General features: G+C 38.7%; 1 protein-coding gene across 1 annotated transcript in view; it reads left to right on the top strand.

The window, feature by feature from the left end:
- The window catches only part of KBTBD12 (kelch repeat and BTB domain containing 12), an 81,047-nt gene that overhangs the window by 44,058 nt on the left and 15,431 nt on the right, over positions 1-21,558 (top strand). The gene's annotated exons all lie outside the window — the stretch shown is intronic.

Here is a 21,558-nt window from a genome sequence, read left to right on the forward strand (position 1 = left end):
AGAGTGAGACTCCAACTCAAAAAAAAAAAAAAAAAGTTAAAAAAAGAGAAGATATGTGGTCGGCCAATAGACAAATGAAAAAGTGCTCAGCCTCACTAATCATCAGAGAAATGCAAACAAAACCACATTGAGATAAACCCAGTAAGCACAGCCATCATTAATAAAATAGTAACAGATGCTGGCTAGGATGTGAGAAAAAGGAACACTTCTACACTGCTGGTGGGGATGCAAACTAGTATATCCTCTTTGGAAGACGACATGGCAATTTCTGAAAAAACTAGAAATTGACCTTCCATATGACCCAGCAATTCCCCTACTGCGAATATACCTGGAAGAACTCAAATCATTCTACATAAAAGATACCTGCACACGTATGTTTGTTGCAGCTCTATTCACAATAGTAAAACCATGGAACCAACCATGCTGCCCATTGAGGGTGAACTGGATACAAAAAAATGTAGTACATATACACCATGGAATATTATGCAGCCATAAAGAAGGACAGATATATGGACTTCACAATAACTTGGATAGAATTAGAGTCGATCATACTCAGTGATCTATCACAGAAACAAATAACAGAGTACCATATGTTCTCACTCATAAATGGAACTTGAACAACTTTCATAATACTATAAGAAAGGGATTGACAGTAGTGGGAAACTGCTGGGAGTGGGATGGAGTGGGGATTGTCAGTTGAGGGAAACTGCTAGGGGAGGGAGGGGCACACCTCATCGACAAGGGTACCTGCATCATCAACGTTTGTATACCTAACCCTGAATCGTACCCCACATCTTTAAAATAAAATTTTTTAAAAAAAGAAAAGAAAGTGAAGGCAAACTACAGTTTGGGAGAAAATATTTACATTTCACGTATCTGACACAGAACTTTTAGGTGGAATATAAAAGAATTATCAAAACTCAACAACAAAAAGTGGACAAAGATCAGGAACAGATTCTTTACTCAAAGAAAATATAAGAATGTCATTCTGGTAAAATATTCAACACCATTAGACATTAGGGTAAATTAACATCAGGAGAGGATACCATTCACAATAGAATAAAAAATATTGAGCCCGCGGGTTCGAGACCCGCCTGGGCAGCGAGACCTCATCTCTACAGTAAATCAAAAAATCAGCCGGGCGTAGTAGCGCATGCCTGTAGTTCCAGCTACTCGGAAGGCTGAGGCGGAAGGATTACCGGAGCCCAGTAGGCGAGGCTGCGGTGGCCGGGAGCGGCCACTGCACTCCAGTCTGGGCGACAGAGTGAGACTCCAACGCAAAAAAAAAAAAAATTAAGGAATATTCAGGAATAAACCTAACAAAAGTTGCACAACACCTTTTTCCACAAACTTATAAAACTTTGTTGAGGGCATGAAAAAGCACCTAAATCTATGAAAAAAATTGTAAGATATTCATGGACAGAAGAATTCAATGCTGTAGTCAATTCTTTTCCAAATACAGGGAGATCTCAAACTCTGAACATTTTTCTACCTTCACAGGTTGATTCTAAGAGTTTACATGTTCCTTGGGCATGGTTACCCCAGGCTTTGGATTGAGAGTACAATGGATCTCTCTCTCTGTGTGCGTGTGTGCTGAAAGACTGTGGAATTCAGTTCTCTCTTTCATAGTTTTTTTTAGCTTAGCTATTTAGCCTCCCCAGCAACTCCAAAACTTGAGACATCTCAAGTGGGAGACCACGCGTGTGTTTGTGGCAAGGTCCCTCACTTTATCTAGCCTTGATCACCTACATGCCATGCAACTGTGGGAGATGCACAGTTAGAGGTACTTGTCCCAGAATTCCAGATTGCCCCAATAATCAGTACTTTTGAGAAGAAAATTGACCACGTGTTTGAGGTTCCTCTGTGCAGATCCTCTAGTTTCCAATCTGTCACACAACAGCTCCACACGAACTGTCTCCCTTACTTCACCAGTGTCCTTCTGTCTGTGCCAAATCCAATTCTTAGCTTTGGTCCAGAATTAGCAAATATTCCAAGGGCAGAAAACTGCCTTGAAAGGCCTCTTCCCTCTCTGGAATTTTAGCTCATCCAGTCCTTATTGTTTCCACACCTCTCCAATGCCTTTAAAAATATGACTTTTCTATTAATCCATTTTTTTCTAGTTGTATTATAGTCATGGCCTGCCATGAAAATCTCATCAAGAAGTTGTAAGTGGTCATTATACACATGTTTTAGACACATTTCTTTTATAAAAGGCATTTATTTTTGTATATGTTTGTTTCACAATTTTATGAAGGAATAAAAGGAAAAGAACACAGTCTCAGAGTGGTTAAATATCTTGTTCAAACTTATGGTTATTAAGTGGAGCAGCAGTAATCAGAACCAGTCATCTGACAGGAAAGCCTTTACCTGGTATTCCTTCCTTATCTCAAGATCACTGAGTTTTATTCTGTAGCCATCCTATGGAGTCAGCAGAGGCCTTGGGGAAACACCTAGTTTTGGCTTACCTCAGATCAGCTGAAGCTGAGGGCAGTATCTTCACTGAGTTATCTAGTGATTGGTACTGGCCTTCTCTCTGTTATCCCTGCCTTCATAATTTGGGCTTTGGTATTTCCTTACCTCTTGCCAAAGATCATAAACTAGACCCTTATCACAGGGATGACTTAGACAAACTGGTTCACCATTATGTGAGCATATAAATTCTGTGATTTTTAAAAATATAACTGGAAGATAAAGTACAAATTCACATACCATAGCCAAGGTCAGCATCTCATCTATAAATGTTCCTTCTGCAAACGGGCATTTCAAGGTGTACACAGCCCTGGTGATGACAGTGAGAATTCCTGGGTATACTAGGTAAGCCTTCCTCATTGGATTAGTCTCCTGATGCCCATCTACAAAGTGACTTCTTTCTCCTAGAAAGCAGGTGGACATTCATAACACACACTTGTTAAATACATTTATCTAAGATCATCTTAGGAAATGGTTTGCACCTAAATAAGGATTTTTTTTTTTTGAGTTGGAGTCTCATTCTGTCACCCAGACTGGAGTGCAGTGGCACGCTCCTGGCCACTGCAGCCTCAACCTGCTGGGCTCTGGCGATCCTTCCGCCTCAGCCTTCCAAGTAGCGGGAACTATAGGCGCACACCACCACACCCGGCTAATCTTTGATTTATTGTAGAAACGAAGTCTCGCCAAGTTGCCCAGACTGGTCTCGAACCTGCAGGCTCAGGCAATCCACTCGCCTCAGCCTCCCAAAGTACCTCCCAAAGTGCTAGCCACCAAGCCCGGCCCTAAATAAGGATTTAATGGCACAAAACAAGCAAAGACAGTAAAAGAGGAGGAAAAAAAGGGAACCAACTCTTCAGCTACAGAACTGACTGGAAATTTTTCTGAATTTAAGCACTCTAGCTTAATGCTTGTCTGGCACATAATAAGTGTTCAACAGATATTTTTGACAGAATACTAATAGAGATAACTTTTCCCTGACTCACTTGCACCCATTATTTATTTACTGTCCAACATTCCACAAAAACCTATTTGCTAGATGCCAGATATACACAGGTTAACCTCAGCCTAAGAAGTGTGGTGGGGAAGACATACCAAACAGAAAGAATTTAATGTGATGATTGCTATTTATAGAAATATATACAAGTGGGGGGATTCACAGACTTCACAGAGAGGTTGACCCTGAGCTCACTCTTGAAGAAGTAAGGGTTTACCCAACAGAACAACACAAAGGGAGAATTCTTGGTCATTCACGTACCAGTAGCATGGCATGTTATCTGACAGTAGATAACAGTCAGAACACCAACTGTACAATGAAATAATAGCAGGAGATGGACCTGGAGAGGTAGACAAAAGCCAGCCCAAAGAGAGCTTCAGATGCCATGCTTTGGAATTCAAAATTTATGTATAAATGATGGTAAGCCATTAAGGGATTTAAGCAGTAAAGACTGATTAGTACTTTTAAAAAGAATCAAACAACTCCATTCTACATGCACATATCTACAAGAGACTGAAAGAGATTGTCCTATTTGGAATTATTAAACATGGGGACTATGATGATTCCAGGGCCTAAATTATAGCTCTTGAGTGGACAGATGGGCAAGAACTCCATCTCTAGTGTCCTGAGTTGACAGGCTTTGTAGAGCTCTGCCACAAAATTCAAGTTGAGAAACAGAACCCGAGACAAGACTTTGAAGTCGAAGTTCTAGCTGCATCCTTAAGAGATTCCCACTCTCTAGAGACTGAAGCAAATGAGGCCACTGCCCTATTCTACACCTGTATTTGTTCATTATACCATTGACATATAAGCCAGGTGGGGAGCCAGAGAAAGAAAAGGAGCTGGAAATCAAATGAGCTGATTTTCCCCTCTGACTTAATAGCTTTTATAAATGGTTTTCCAAGGCAATCACTAAATTATGGCTTGGATAAAAAGTATATTTTTTGTTATTTATGTTTTCTTTGTTCCCTCTTAATGTGTGAATCTAAAAATTAGCTTTATAGTTTGGCCCACTGGGTTTGAATTAGAATGTAATGTGCTTTCTATTTCTTTTTCAGTTTTTGAATTTTGTTTTTTATTAACTGAACTTGATACAGTAATATTTACAATATATAAAACTAAAATGATAAAATATGCCATTGAGCTGAGAAAGATATAAAAAGAGGAGGAAAACACACATACTGAGGAAAGAAAATTTGGCATAGAAATTAAAAATTGTTTTGGTGGAGGAATGAAAAGAAGGAGTTAGCAGGGTGCTATGTGAATGGGAAGGAAGATACGTCAAGAGAGTGACGGATGACAATAGTTCTTAGGAGCTAGATGGGTGAAAATGAGCAAAGTTTGGGCTCTCAAAATTGAAGGGAGAAATAATTCAGTGAAAAGGCACAATTCAATTTAGTAACATTGGTGTTAGGCAAGCTAATATTTTCCATCGGAGAGTTATTGGGTTTTCTTATTATACTGTAATTTGATTTAACAAATACTTATTGGGGCAAAGACTATGTGAGACCCTGAGCTGGGTGCTGAGGACCCAGAAAGAAAAGGCACACTTTAGCAGAAGGAACTCTGGGCATAAGTGATAACTCAGGGAGAAATAAGACAGATACACTGTGAATATAGTTAAGTGCACATAGTGCATGGTCAACTAACTCACTCTATAGGTAGGAATAACTCAAATGAAGGAAAATGGGAAAAGTATATTTGACACCAGGAGCAATTTAAATCAAAACATGGTAGAGAGTTTGAGTTACTTTAATGTTTTAACACCTTCATACTGTTGATGAAAGATGTCAAACTCTGTACAATATTTAAGATTTACATTTACATAATTCACTGAATTATTTCTCCCTTCAATTTTGAAAGCCCAAACTTTGCTCTTTCCTATACCTGCATTCACTCATCTAGCTCCTAAGAACTAGAATAAGCCAGAGGTAAGTGACCTTAGGCCTGTGACACCTGTTCTCAGTTGGTCCTGACAACGTGTGCCCACCATAGTTGAATTGCAACTTGGTTATACACAGTTGAGGAGGACAGAAGTTGCAAGAAACCATAAATCAATACACGTAAGATTTACATTGGTTAGGTCCAGAAAGGCAGGGTCTCTCTAAGTAGAGGGGGAATTGCAGGTTATAGGTGGATTCAAAAAATTTCCTGACTGGCAATTAGCTTGAGTTATCTAAGGAATTTTGAAAGCCATAAAGGAAATGCACAGCTTGAAGGATGATACAGGAGTCAAGTTTCTTGATATGCAGATGAAGCTTCATAAGTGACAGACTTCAGAGAGAATAGGTGTCTCAAAATGTGTCTGGAGTCCCCAAAAGGTAGTTTTACAGGGTCATAAAATACTTTGATTTTACTTCTTTATCTGTTATGTGATATAATGCCAGAGCCAGGTTGGGAAGTAAAATACATTAAATAGTTCATTGAAATCTCTCCAGGCACTTTAGTTAGAAATTTGGCAAGGTAAAGAAAAAGGTCAGAATTTAGTCCTCAATACCCTCGTATTCATGAATGAGTCTTAATTTTGTCTATTTTTAAAGTAAATACCAATTTTTGATTATTGTTAAAAGATAAGACCACCACTTAGTATGTGAAACCAAAAATGCTAAATCTATTGCTTACTTAGTGCAGAGATGTTTAACTGGTCTCAGATATTCTTATTAAAGCAAAGCAATCTCATTATTTTATTTTATTTTTATTTTTAAATTTTTATTTTAAAGATGGGGGTACAATTCAGGGATAGGTATACAAATGGTCATTGTACAGGTAAAGTCTGGGCCTCACTTTGGTCCCCACTCCACCTGGTTCGAGATCAGCTACACTTACTGATGAAGTGTGCCACCCTGCCCCCCTCCCCTGGCAGTTTCCCACTGCCAATCCCCTTCTTACAGTATTATGATAATTGTTCAGGGTCTGCTTATGAGTGAGAACATGTGTACTCAGTTCTTTATCTCTATAACAGATCGCTCAGTATTATAGACTTTAAGTCCATCCAAGTTGCTGTGAAGTTCATAATTTTGTCCTTCTTTGAGGCTGCATAATACTCCATCATGTATGTGTACCACATTTTTTTTTTATCCAGTCCACTTTTGATGGACACCACAGTTGGTTCCATGTTTTTGCTATTGTGAATAGTGCTGCAATAAACATGCGCATTTAGGTATCTTTTTCATAGAGTAATTTGAGTTCTTCCGAGCATATTCCCAGAAGTGGGATTGTTGGGTTGTATGGCAGGTCAATTTTTAGATCATTTAGGAATTGCTACTGTTTTCCACAGAGGTTGTACTAGTTTACACTCTCACCAACAGTGTAGAAGAGTTCCCCTTTCCCCTACATCCTCTCCAGCATCTATTGTTTTCTGAGTTATTGATGATGGCCATCCTGACTGGAGTTAGGTGGTATCTCAGTGTGGTTTTAATTTGCATTTCTTTGATGACTAGTGAGGTTGAGTATCTTTTCATGTACCTGTTGGCTGCTTGTATGTCTTCTTTTGAGAAGTGTCTATTCATATCCTTTGCCCACTTTTTAATAGGGCTGTTCGTTTTTTCTTTTTGGCACATTTGAGTTCCGTGTAGATCCTAGATGTTAGGCCTTTGTCAGATAAACAGTTGGAAGATATTTTTTCCCATTCTGTGAGTTGTCTCCCTGCTTTCTTGAGGGTTTCTTTTGCTTTGCAGAAGCTTTCCAGTTTGAAGAGATCACACTTGTCTATCTTATCTCTTGTGGCATGAGCATTTGAGGTTTTGATCAGGAATTAGATGCCAGTTCTAATTTCCATAAACGTGTCTCCTGCATTTTCTAAGGTTCTTAAAGTTTGAAGTTTTATATTTAGGTCTTTGATCCATTTAGAGTTGATTTTTTTGTGTGTTGATAGGAAAGGGTCTTGTTTTAGTCTTCTTCATGTGGTCAGCCAGTTTTGCCAGCACCATTTACTGAATAAGTTCTCCTCTCCCCAGTGGTTGTCAGTGGAGGCTCTGTCGAAGATGAGTTGCTTGAGAAATTGAGGTTTTTGCTTCCAGAATCTCTGTTCTGTTCCATTGGTCTATATGCCTGTTCTTGTACCAACACCAGGTTGTGGAACTCTTTCCAAATCATTTTATGAAGCTAACATCACACTGATACCCAAATCAGGTAAAGATCCAACAAAGAAAGAGAGCTACAGGCCAGTATCCCTGATGAACATAGATGCAAAAATAGATTCTACCAAGTCAGATCCAACAGCACACCTCAAAAATCATCCACCCTGACCAAGTAGGCTTCATCCCCAGGATGCAGGGATGGTTCCACATCCACAAGACCATAAATGTAATTAAATATATCAACAGATGTAAAAATAGGAATCACATGATTGTGTATCATTAGATGCTGAAACAGCTCTCGATAAAATCCAGTATCCCTTCTTGATAAAAGCCCTTGAACACCTAGGCATAGAGGGAACATACCTCAAAATAGTAAGAGCCATCTACAATAAACCCAGCCAACATATTGCTAAACAGACAAAAGTTGGAAGCATTTCCCCTGAAAAGCAGAACAAGACAATGCTGCCCACTTTTACCCTTCCTATTTAACAGTGTCGGAAGTCCTAGCTAAAGTAATCAGACAAGAGAAAGAAATCAGGGGCAACCACATAGGAAAAGAGGAAATCAAGTTATCTCTCTTTGTGGATGATATGATTCTATACCTCGAAAATCTAAGAGAATCTGTCAAAAACCTTCTTGCACTGATAAAGGATTTGGCAGTCTCAGGGTATAAAATCAATGTGCAAAAGACAATTGCATTCTTTTACACCAACAACAAACAGGCAGAGAACCAAATAAAAAGCACAATCCCATTCACAAAAGCAATAACAAAAAAATGAAATACCTAAGCATCTTCCTAACCAGAGAAGGGAAAGACTTTACAGCGAGAACTACAAAACACTGCTCAAAGAAATCAAAGATGACACAAGCAAATGGAAAAATACTCCATGCTCATGAATTGGAAGAATCAACATTGTGAAGATGCCCATCCTACCCAAGGCAATCTACAGATTTAACACAATATCCATTAAATTACCAGCATCATTCTTCTCAGACCCGGAAACAGCAATACAGAAATTCATATGGAAACATAACCGATCATGAATTGCTAAAACAGTCCTCAGTAAAAGAAACAAAGTGGGTGGTATCACACTTCCAGATTTAAAACTTTATTATAAGGCTACAATAATCAAACTGATGATTTTATATAGGATTGTAGGCAGGAGTTTAGTTTGGGCTAGTCTTGATTATAAAGATGGGAATGAATTGCTCTCCCTTGGAAGTGTGGTCTGTATTTTCCAAATAATTGATGCCAGTACCTTTAAGTGCCTAAATCTGATTACATTTCTAACAAGAAAAAAAGTATCCAAAGTTATCACATTCTTCTCTGCCTCATGAAAGATTTCTTTGAAGGAAAGTGATATTTTTTCTGCTTTTACTCCAAATCTCTCCATGATTCGCTTCTAATTGTCTTCCAGCTCCTCCAGACCTAAATAAGAGACTTTCTCTGATACCAAGTTTTAGGTACTCCATCACTTTCTATCAAGATAAGCTTTTCAAGTAATCTACTTTGCAGTTCTGTTCCTTTTTGCTTGTTTGTTTTCTGATTGGTCCATTAATTATGCATGTACCAGTAGAAAGTAAACTCCAAGAGAGTGAAAGAAGCATTTATTTGCCTCTTTCATTGGCCTTTTCCTAGCACTTAAAATACTTGTATTGTCTGTCACATAATAGGTGCTTAATAAATGATTATTGATTGGATAAAAAAAGAAAGTAATATTTTTCTGAAAACAACTAAATGGCAGGTACTTTACATGTATTGTCTCAATTCTCACAATATCCTACAAAACTAAGTTATTTTTTTATTTTTATCATCCAAATAGTGTGATTAAATCCAGGATTCAAACTCAAATTTGTCCAATTTCAAGGTTAAAATAACTTTTAAAAATCATTAGGGGCATCAAAAACAGTATTCCTTTGTATGTGAGTGATGTCCATTGATTGTTGCATTATGCAGGATTACTGTTTTTGTTCCCTAAACTAGAAGTCACAAGTTACTGGGTTTTGATGATTTTATTTTCTTTCTTTTCCACTGCTATCAACTACCATTTCTTCACTTCTTATTGCTGTCACCCTATTTTGTTACCAGAGTGCATATACAAAATTATACACTCAATTGAACATACGTACAGATTATATATACAATATTATATATGCAGACAATTGTACATACATACAGATGGCATATATAATTAGACCATTAGACCATGTGTCATTAGTAATGTCTCCAGTTTTGTCAGACTATTCAAGGTCTCTATCATAGCACTGAAACTCAGACTTTTTTTTTTACTGTATTCAGGTTTGCATTTGCGTTCTGGTCAACAATAATGGTGTGACTTCCTGTTAAATGAGGGGTTACTGTAACAGATTAACTACCTCCACCCTAGGGGCCTAAAAGCCAGAAGCATCTAACTACCATGGCGAGAGATTTAGGCATGAGGGATAATCTGGATTATTTGGTTAATGGCCCTTGCCTTTACTGTACTATATCTTTATAAATCTTCTTGAGTTCATCTCATTTGTACCAAAAATTTCCCAACCATCTTTTTTAATTCAAATAAGTCATATAAAGGAAAGGTCCTTCTGCAGACAAATCCTGTCTCTGCAACTTACTAGCACCATGTGATTCTGAACAAGTTGCTTACTTTTTCTAAGTCTGTTTTCTCTATTCATAAAATGAGGGTAGTAATAATAGATTATTAACTGAAGTGGTGTTGTGAAGCTTAAGAGAGAGTATGATGTCAAATGCTGGACACTGCCTGGCATATAAGAAGTGCTCATTGTTGCTTGTAATAAGTGGCAAGGAGTCCATTATGCTCTGGTGCCCTAATAATGCTCAGCCCAGACATCTTATCATTAGTAGCCTGCCAGGCCCAAGTGAGGAAGCATTACTATGCTGGGGTCATTCTGTTCTCACACATTTAGAGTCAAAGAACCAAGTCTTTCTACTTTCTTCATTTCTTCCTGCTGTAAATATACAGCAATGACACACTACACATTCACACAACCTGCTTTTCTGTGTGGAGTAGGTACACATTTTCATTCGAGGAACTCTGAAAATATTGTCCAGAATGTATTCTTATAGGGATTAAAAATGAAAACATTAAACTACTGGACATTGTGGCGAACACTGACCCTGGAGGTTTGCTTTAAGTTGTAACGATTTTAAAACACTGACCTCAGTTAAAATCTGTGCTAAATTTTTCTTGTGAAAATGTTTGTCTCTGAAAAGCATGTTGTCACAAATACTATGAATAATTTGAATTTAAATGAAAACAGCTTCTGGAATTATGGCAAACTAGCCAGGGGGCATATTAGTCATATATTGAATAGGTTTTTCTAGAAATCTATAAACTGCCTTCTTAACATAAAAATAAAGAAAATGCTATGACTGATTGTCTGCTTATGTGACTACATTGCTCATGTGGTTACAATGTGTATTTTATCAGCTTTACCACACTGCAATTGGCTCTTCTGTTGGATAACTTCCTGGAAAGCTTAAAATAATTTAAATAGTCTATATAAGCCTTATGAGTAAATGATGCCCTAACTGGAAACACAAGTATTTAAAGCCGGCTGGTTTTCCTTTAGACTTTTTTTTTTTTTGAGGCTTTTCTCAGGAATGTAACCATTTTTATTCAGAAGCGCAGGAAGGAGTGGTGTTGGGTGCTTAATGACAGAACCACTGAAGAGACCAAAGGGAAGGATGCTGTTTAAGGTTGAGCATCTTAAGTTGCCTTATTTTCTAAAGAAAAATCTTTTGTCATTTGTACACTGAAAGCTCATTTTAAGAGACAGTTAAGCTACTTTAATCCAAAATACATTCTAATAGTCTGGGAAGGCAGTCCAGAAAAATCTAGGTGAATATATCCTATTGCTACAGAAAACATTAATACCTTGTTTTTCAAGGTTTTAAATCCTATTTTTATGAATAATAAAGTAGAAAGTGAATCAAATGCAGACTCCTACTACTGAAATTTTGAGAAAGGCAGGATATTCTGGGCTCCACCTCACTGAAATCTAATTATGAGCCCTTGGTGAGTGCTTCTATTATAAAATGCTGACTTAAATATGGTATCAGGAGTTTGTTCTTTGAAAAAAAGTTTGTGTGTAAGATAAACTAGCAAGCGTTTTAGATCTCATACTATTAGTTGTACTTTTGGATAAGTTATACTTGCTCCTGAAATGAAAATAAATGCATCTTCATGAATATGATATGAATTTCCATCAACTTTTTAAAAAGTCAAAATGGATTCAGCAGTTGCTTCAACTTGATGTGTCAAAATCAAAATACAGACAGTGAGCCCCAGAGTCTATTTCTGGAGGCCCTTTGACCTTCCACATGCAGGCCACAGCCTGCCTTTGCAGCTTCAGCTCCTCCAGCCACTACCTCACCCCACTCAGCTTGAATTCCAGCCACAGGGACTTGGGATTGCTTCCTGAGCACACCCTCCTTCTGTGCCTTTGCTTACCCTCTTCCTTCTGCTTGTAGTGGCTCCTCCTCTGTTTAGCTGACACCCTACACAGCCTCAAGATTTGGCAAAAACTCTTTTTCCACGTGTGGTTTGTGTGACCCCTCAGTGAGAATGAACTGCGCTGGTTCTCCACAGCACACTGCTTTGCCAGTCTTCGTCCTCATCATACCACCTAGGGAAAGAGCCTTTGTCTTACTCATCTCTGTGTCTCTTCTAAAAGCCAGCCCAGGGCCTGGCTTTTTAAGTGATAGGTGCTAAGTAAACATGTGTTTACTACATTGAGCTTTCTCATCTTTGTAGCCTGTCCTAGTCTTCCATTGTGTAGAATGAGAAATCATGAGAGTTACAGGTTTTGTGGAGAACGTTTTAAAATAGAGACTTTTCATTTCCCTGTCTAGGACGACAGCTAATGTCAAGTCTTCCGACACAGCTAATGTCCCAAACTACCAATGTTGTTTTCTCCGGGAAATCATTTTGTGCCTCATTGGTTTACTGAAAACATAGCAGCATTGTATAAGTCTGACTCTCAGCTTGAATGCCATTAAAGAGTAATGAAGGGAAAAGTTACATAAAAGGTTCAAGTTATTATAGTAAATGCATTTCAAAAAATCACTTTAGTAGTGAATTATTTTATGAAAGGAATAAGTTTCATTGTGGTGAGATTTTTACCTTTTTCTTTCTTCAGATAAAATTCAAATAAATTTTAAAAAAATATAAGTGTTTCTCATATTACCTAGGTTGCATATTAGAATGGAAGATTCTTGGCTCTCACCCTTGGCAAATTCTGAGTCAGTAGGTCCAAAGTGGGACCTAGGAATCTGAATTTTAGAAAGCATCCAGGCAATTCTGGTGTGAGTAATCATAGGACTGAACTTTGAAAAACACAGATATTGTGAGGAAAATGACAAGGTAATTTCATGTTAATGGAGGTATCATGTGCTCAAAATATTTTTTAAGCATGTGTTATATAAACCAGTCCCTGGGCTGACTTTTAGAAGAAACACAGATGAATAAGGCAATATCTCTTTCCTAGACAGTATCATTGTGTACTTGAATAGATTAGGAAGTTTGGTAAAGTTATTTGGTCAAAGTATCTGCCACTGGTAAGTCAGAACAGTCTGTCAAGTATGTTCTTTCCTATTCTTCCTATTGCAAGAATGTTCTGGACTTAGATAAACATTTCTCAAGCTCATGATGAACAAGGTAAGAAATGCTTTATCATGGCCAGAGAAGTCAGACTGGGTATTCCTAGTACCTCCTTGTTCTGGATTTAGAGGTTCAATAGCTTTGAAGTAGAGTGAATGACTCCCTTTGTTTGTGATATATCTTTTTTTTGGGGGGGGGTTGGATTCTCACTCTGTCACCCAGACTGGAGTGCAGTGGCCGCTCCTGGCCACCGCAGCCTCGACCTGCTGGGCTCCAGCGATCCTTCAGCCTCAGCCTTCCAAGTAATCGGAATTACAGGCGCGCACTACCACGCCCGGCTAATTTTTTGATTTATTGTAGAGATGAGGTCTCGCCTGCCCAGGAGGGTCTCGAACCGCGGGCTCAGGCAATCCACTTACCTCAGCCTCCCAAAGGCGTGGGATTACAGACTGAGCCACCGAGCCTGGCTGTTTTTGATATATCTATAAAATACATTTCCACTTAAGCATATGAAGGGTTTTAAACCTTTGTTATCTGGCATTCTCTACGGGGGGGCATTCTCTACGGGGAACTCAGAAATAAGTACTCCAAATGACCAAAATTTGCCTATGGCTCCCAAATTTCAACTCAACTATATTAATTTTTATCATTGATATCCTACATGTTCAGCATTCCACATTTTATTGTGATAGTTAGTTGGAAAGTTATTCAATCAGTGTATAATTACAATGTTGTATTATATACATCCTTTCATACTTGTCTTTGATTTCCAGCAGACTCTGAGTGTCTTATGGATAAAAACAAAGAACAAAACAAAACAAAACAAAAATCCTTAAACTTTCTATTCCATGACACCTAGTAAAAACACGAAGTGGATTTCCAAAATATACTTTTAGATGAATTAAAATTAACTAAAAGTTTAAAATATTTTTGATTCTGAAAGCAGAGAATGATTAGAAGTTTCTACAAAGTTTCTACAGATATTGTGAGGAAAATGACAAGGTAATTTCATGTTAATGGAGGTATCATGTGCTCAAAATATTTTTTAAGCATGTGTTATATAAACCAGTCCCTGGGCTGACTTTTAGAAGAAGCCCTGAGGACAATACTCATAATGTTATTGAGGATAGATGAGAAATATCTTAGGTGAATGCTGTCTCAACTCTGATTTAGTTGTGTGTGTGCTTGCAGGAAAGCATAATGTTACACAGCCAGAGTGTAGTGCAACTATACATTCTATGCTTTGCTTTTATGAAAAAGAGGTAAATTTGTTAAACAAACAAACAAAGCCACCATGCCAATATCAAGGATTTGTTCAAGAAAGCAAATCTTAGGTATATGTCTTCATGCAACTTAATGTGTAGAACAGTCTATGATGGAAGACCCAAGAACCCCAGAATTATCTTTTGGAGGGTAGGCTCCTTGTAGTACCCTTGAAATTTGTTCCTCTAGATCAAATGGTCAGCCAAAATTTTTATTTGAGAAGGTCGCATCATGATTTGTGGAAGAAACAACCTGAGTTGTGGCAAACAGGAGACTGGTTTTTCCACTATAACACACTTGCCCACATCAAGCTGAGTGTTCAGCAGTTTTTTACTAAAAATGGCACATCTCTATATATTATCCTGAGTGACTTCTTTTTGTTTCCCCAGATGAAAAAGTCCTCACAGGGAAACATTTTGTTGATGTGGAAGAGGTGAAACAAAAAATGGTAGAAGTACTAAAAGTCATCAAAACTGATGAGTTTAAAACAGTTTTGAAAAAGTGTCTTGATAGATGCATTGCATCAGAGTATTTTGAAGGTGAAATTTAAACATGAAAGAATAAGTACATAATTTTTTATTAATAAATTCCACTTTGGGGGGATCCCCCCTCATATATCCATGACATATTAAAGGAAAAGATCATTTTGTTACTCCTGAATCCTTAAGAAAATGTTAAATTATATTTGGTGTCTTTAATTTGCTAAGACAAAGAAGAATGTAATACATATTTTTAAACACCAGAAAGGATTGGAATGGGAAATTTGTCATGCTTTAAAGAGGAAAATAGCAATTATCAAAAAAAACCCTATCATTTGGAATAAAATGTATGCTCCTCCGTCAATTAATTTATTCTAATTCATATATGTGATCAATATTTTCATCACTTTCTCTACCAGTTATTGGGTAAATATGAAAGTGAGCACAAATTATCACTTTTTATAAAGCATTTCACTTAGACACAAGATAAATATGCCAAAGACTTATTATGATCTTTTTTGACACTTATTTTACAAATACTGTCAAGCATCCTTTAGAAGAAAGACATCATGTATGTTTGGCACTTCAGGTATACCTTGCCTTCAAAGACTTATATTTTATATCTCCTACATTATGGAATATATTTGGTCAATAGTTCTTTTCAGGACCACTTCATAAAAGTTTTAGTGGAAACTTGGCCTGTGTCCTATTAGGCCTAGCCTAAGGTAGTAGAGGTGAATGATTCTTTAGGCAGGCCAACCTGGAGGGGAAGGAGCCCAACAGCGGACACCTATAGTTTTTCTCAATATCTGGGCTTAGATTCTTTTTTTTTTTTTTTTTTGAGTTGGCGTCTCACTCTGTCACCCAGACTGGAGTGCAGTGGCCGCTTGCAGCCACCGCAGCCTCGATCTGCTGGGCTCCGGTGATCCTTCCGCCTCAGCCTTCCAAGTAGCCGGAATTACAGGCATGTGCTACCACGCCCGAATGATTTTTTGATTTATTGTAGAGATAAGGTCTCGCTGCCCAGGCGGGTCTCGAACCCGCGGGCTCAGGCAATTCACTTACCTCAGCCTCCCAAAGGCGCGGGATTACAGGCTGAGCCACCGAGCCTGGCTTCGGCTTAGATTCTTATATCCTTAAGTATATCCTTAATAATATGACTTTTATAATTGGCCAAGCAAAAGTTTTTAGGTCTTTGGATTTAGGACTTGCCACATTCTGGAAAGTCAGTCATCCCTTTCTGTTTTGACCAAAAAAAAAAAGTATAAAGATACATGGGATGAGGGCAATGAATTAGACATCGTTCTGCCCTGAAGGGACCTAAAATCTAATCTTCTAGGGAGGCATATATGTAGGTAAATAAGAGCAGTATATTTTCATAGGAACCTTGATTTCTGTTCAGAAGACAGCACAGCCAAAAGAGGGAATGGCCAATACTGTGTAGAGACACGTGATGAGAGAGAGCCTGGAGCTGAGCCTTGGAAGAGGAGTAGGGCTTTACTAAGTTGAGGGGGAGGCCATTCTAGGCAGAGAAATCAGCCTAAGCAAAGGCCTAGAGACAAGCAGCCTCTCTTGTGGATCTGGGGATCTACTGACTGTGCCTGGAGCCCAGAGTGCAGGGGGGATGCCGACGGCAGAGAGAAGGCCTTAGGCAGTGCTGGGTCATCAAAGCCTGTGCCTGTGGAGGAAGGGATATGGAAGGCGCTGAGGGGCACAGTCAGCAGAACCGGGTGACTGAGGAGAGAGGAGGGCAGTGGTGGCATTCATTTGCAGCTGGCATTTCTGCCTTGCTGTGGCAGCTACGAGTCATCCGCTAAGCTCTCCAACCCACTGTTCCCAAGCTGTTCCTGCTTTGTTCTCCCATCATAGGCTCAGGCTCCAGACCTGCTGGAAATCCTGCAGGAAGCGCTGGTGAAGGTATGGGGAAGAGAAAAAGAAAAGGTGGGTCCAGAGCTTGAAAGGTCCAAACTTGCCTAGAAATCCAATGAGGCCCAGTGCTGGGTTGAGACACACAACCCAGGTGTAATTCAGGATCCTATGGGAAAACATTTTGTAATTGCAGCTTATTTGGCACTCAGGGTCCAGAAGTTTCTGTTAAACTGTCTATATTTCCACTTGGAAGTTATGAGATAATTCAAGCACTTAATTTTTCCCTCCAAAATCAAGCAAAATCTAGCTCTAACAAACGGGAATTTGTCTTCTCTTTCAGCTCTTTTATTTGATTTTCACAGTAATCTGTTTAGGGTGACAAATAAAACGCAGGCAGATGATTGTGTTTTCTTCTCCTGGCAAGAAAAAACTGGCAAAGGACAGTGAAGGGTTGAAGAGAATGGGCAGATGGAGAGAATGGACTTGGAACAGGTGGGGACTGTCAGTCCTGCTCTGTGAGCCCAAGCACCCTGCTGATAAGCAGTGCACAGCATTATTCGGAATCTGGTAAAAAGCAGGTAAGCCTGCTGTCAGCCTGTACTGAAGGATTTTTTTCTGAAAATACTCAAAAGCCCTCTATATTGGGCGTCAGAAAGTGGCAAGAAGCTAAGTTCATATTTTCTAGGGTTTTAAGCTCCAAAACTAGAATTCTGAAATGAGGGAAGGAAAAAAAACCAGAGAGCTGACAACTCAAGTGAGAATGAAACAAATTGTCACAAGCATTATATTAGTAGTGAATAGATTATATTTGACATGCAAGTCAGAAAGTAGCCCATCCACTCAGATATGTGGGCTAGTTTTACTCCTAAAAGGATTATAAAATCCTTTTCTGTCTTTTGGAACATTCATTCACAGCTCCTACCTCTCTCAAGTGTTTACTACCAAATGAGTTACATTAAGTCATGTCAGGAAGCCTTTCCCTCCTCCTGAAGACTGAGAGGAAGGCTCTGCTAATTTCTCAGCCCTTTGATCTTCTGATTCCGTCTCTCCAATCGCAAAAGCAACTTCTAAGGATAATTGACCATACAGTCAGTAAGCCATTAATTATAGACATAGCAAATACTTAAATTGGGAGTAATCAAACATAGGATTTCAGCAACATCAGTAAACACTAGTCTACTCATGCAACATCCTGAGACAGAGAACAGGAGTTAACATTTGGGCACCTTCTGCATGCTAGTCATTTTGTTTAAATGTCATGCATGAGAATAGATGTATAAAAGAACATTTCTTGGTAATACTTGTGAATAAGTATATAATAAGTGTGAGTTTCTCCTTACCCTTCTCCTTTTTTAATGGTTATCTAATAATTTAATCTTTGCCACAATTGAGTATCCTTAATACAGATGAGAAAATTGAGGTTTAGAGAAATTAAATTGACCAACTTTGTCCAGCTAGCAAGCAGTGACACATAGCATGGACGGAGTGTGTCTGTTTCCAAAGTCCACATGCTTTTTCCAGGGCATCTGGGTGCCTACAACAGTAAATATAAATAGACATTTATTTCTAAGACTGGTTTAGCAATGCAAGCAACTTTGGGAGTCTCTCAAAATTGTTATAAAAACCCCCTCCTATTTTGAATCAAGCCCAGGGGAATATAGAATAAGCCTGCCACCTTGAGGCAATCCCGCAGGAAGAGGGCACCGGAAGCCAGCATCACTGCATTCAAGGACAACTTGAGTGGCGAGTACCACTCCCCTCTGCTCTCAGCCAGCCCTGCCAGACTGTGTGGGAGAAGAAGTGTACTCCCACGCCCCCCAGAAGAGAAAGAATCTACCCTCGCTGATTACAAGAAGAGGAAGTCTTTGTAGAAATGAAAAAGAGGAGAGGGAGGCATTGTACTCTTCTAAAATCCCACACTCATACGCACCTGAAAAAAACAAGGTATATATTTTGCATTTGAGGTCCATATGGGTATGACTTGCATAGATAATTTCTATTCATTTGTCTGTTTTTGAATAAAGAAAAGTCATGTCCAGAGGTTAGTATAAATTAAAGATATGGAAGTATCTCATTGAAATTCCACAGATGTGCTGATCCTACCCTAGGATTTCTCTCATCAAAAGATTTCTCTTGTCGTGCTGGTGCTGACTTATTAATAAAGATCATGCTTTTATTTGATTATTTATCTAATCAAGATTCACCTTCAGTTTAATCTCATTAAGTCTGCTCCTAATAGAGTGTGCTTGATGGTGGAATTACATCCAAGTGAGACAGAGAATGTGTTCAGGCATTAAGGGTCAGAAACAAAGGCAGAGCACCCTGTAAGCCCATGTCACCCCTTGAGTGGAGTGTGTGAACTATCTGCCAACTGAATAGAAAGGGTACATATTCAAAAGGTTAATTTTGTAAAGTAAGGACTGACCATTATAATTAAACATACTTGGTAACCGAGCAAGAAAAATGACAAGCACTCTAATTATTAAAAAAATCAAGAGAATAATACCCGTTCTTTATATGTATTGTGTTGGGGAAACCTTGCTAATGTGTTTTCAGGTGAAACTTCTGAGCTAGCTTCAGGATATTGGTTGCTCAGTGTGCCCCAGCCTGACTCTCAGTGACTTGCATTTGACCTGTTTCCTTCCACTTACTGGTCTTCTAAAGTGGTTGTAATACAACCCAGCCTAATAACATCTAGACTATTACAGTCTCCCCTGGATCTTACAGAAACAGACAGCAAAATCATCTTATTCTTACCTTGTGGGTGGTTGCTGAGTTCAACTGCTATGGATAAATCTTCTTCTTTAAGACCTTCTTGCCCCACAATTAGGCAATTCCACGTTTTTGTGAGGCTAAAAAACCTATTGCTACCACAGTGCCACACTGAAAGAGGGCCCATGAACAACAGAGCTGTGCAGTTAACTGAGGCCAGTATGTCCCCTCCTTGGAAACGCTGCATCTCAGACTTGGCACTGTAATAGTCTAAATTATTTATCCAGTCAGATCAGAGAGAAAGCAGCTAAGAGCTTCCAGAGCGTCTAGCTTTAGTTCTGGGATTCAAACTGAGACAGGAAACAGGACAGGCTCCATCAGCAAAGAGAAAAAAAAACAACTTTTCTTCCAAAGTCCTCTTCTATCACCTTTTATGTCTGGTATAAGCCTCAAGCATGCGAAACTAAGCTGTTCCCATTTCTTAGAGTCATTGAGTACTGTGTGGCAAGCCCTGTGATATACAAAATGCAAAATAAAAATGACCTTTTCCCTCAATGAGTTCATGTACACTCACTTGGACAGCCGGGGAAAGCATATGGAAAGTTAAATTTCTCACTCGTTCATTCCAAATACAGTGTGTCAAGCACTGTGCTAGGTACTTGGGAGGCACCATCGAAGACTACAGGCCAGTGAGTAAGACAGGAAAGCAGATGATTGTGAAAATACCATCTGACAAATTCACTGTTGGGTAAATGGTGTAAAATAATAGTGAAAGAAGATATGCTATGAGACAGTATAGGATTAATTTCTCATTAAGTGATACATATGGTAAAAGTTATGAGATTGAAGCAGTTCTTAGTTTTGGTTTTGCTGCTGCTGTACCCCAGTACCAGTTACCACCCTACATGTATGTATGTGCACATGACTCTTCTTGGACCATCTGTACACAAAAGAGGACTGGAAAGTTTAGCCAAGGCCAGCACTTTACAATCTTTTGATTGGTCATCCAGACCAGAAAGTGGATCTGGATGGAATGAGCTCATTGATGAGAGAAGTGTTTGCAAATACAGGTGTGTTCCTCCTTCTGGGGAATTTATCTCAAGCTCAAGAACCATCCTTGAGACTTGGATGGGAAACAAAAAGATTACCAAAAAACTTGTGTTTCTTATTATAGTAGATTGGAAATGCTTATACAACTGCTTTTCTTATGGGGGTTGTACTTAATGTTATAACTCTGTAAATGTTGCTTGTTACTTGCTAGTCTCTGAACTTCTGAATCTAATTTGTATCTTTAAAAAAGATACAAATTATGTCCTGATGTCCTTTATTTTATTTATCTATATACATGCCCCCTTCCACCCCATTAATTTCTTGAGGGAAGGAGCATGCCTTATCCATCTTTCTAAACTCCTTATTATAATGTAGCACATTTCCTTGTATGTAATAGGCACTTAAATATCTATCAAACGAACTACATCCTTAAAAAATGGATGATGCATTGGGCATTCGGGTTTAGGGCCTTCCTTTGACCCCAGTCCTGAAATTTACCAAAGAACAGATTTCCCTTCCCTAAATGGGAAAGATTCATGCAACAGGAAAAGAGGGAGAAACCAGCTTGCAATGATAAGGGATAGAAAGGACACTTCCCTAGCCAGCTAGATCAGTGAAACATTACTAACAATCAACAGCAAAGCAGATGTCAGATTACCCTCACATTCAAATCTAAAATTCTTATTGGAAAGGGAATGCTCATTGTGTGAACCAGCATTGGATATTATAGACCAGGCATGTCCAGCCCATGGTCCATGGGCCGCACGCAGCCCAGGACAGCAGTAACATGGCCCCACAAAATCTTTTAACATCATGTGTTTTTTAACATTTATTTTCTTTGTGATCCCACGCATAATTCCATTTTTGAAGTTCACAATCATGACTTTTTATGACATCGTTTTTTGGCAGCACATACATTTGTGAGCAGCTATTTTCAAATATAAAGCATGCGAAGAGCAAAATTTGAACAAATATTTCTGACAAACTCCTTGAGAACTCATTAAGAATTGTGGCCACTTCCA

This window comes from Carlito syrichta, unplaced genomic scaffold, assembly GCF_000164805.1.
Source record: "Carlito syrichta isolate Samal-C Ts95f unplaced genomic scaffold, Tarsius_syrichta-2.0.1 Scaffold302558, whole genome shotgun sequence".
In the NCBI taxonomy this organism is placed as follows: domain Eukaryota; kingdom Metazoa; phylum Chordata; class Mammalia; order Primates; family Tarsiidae; genus Carlito; species Carlito syrichta.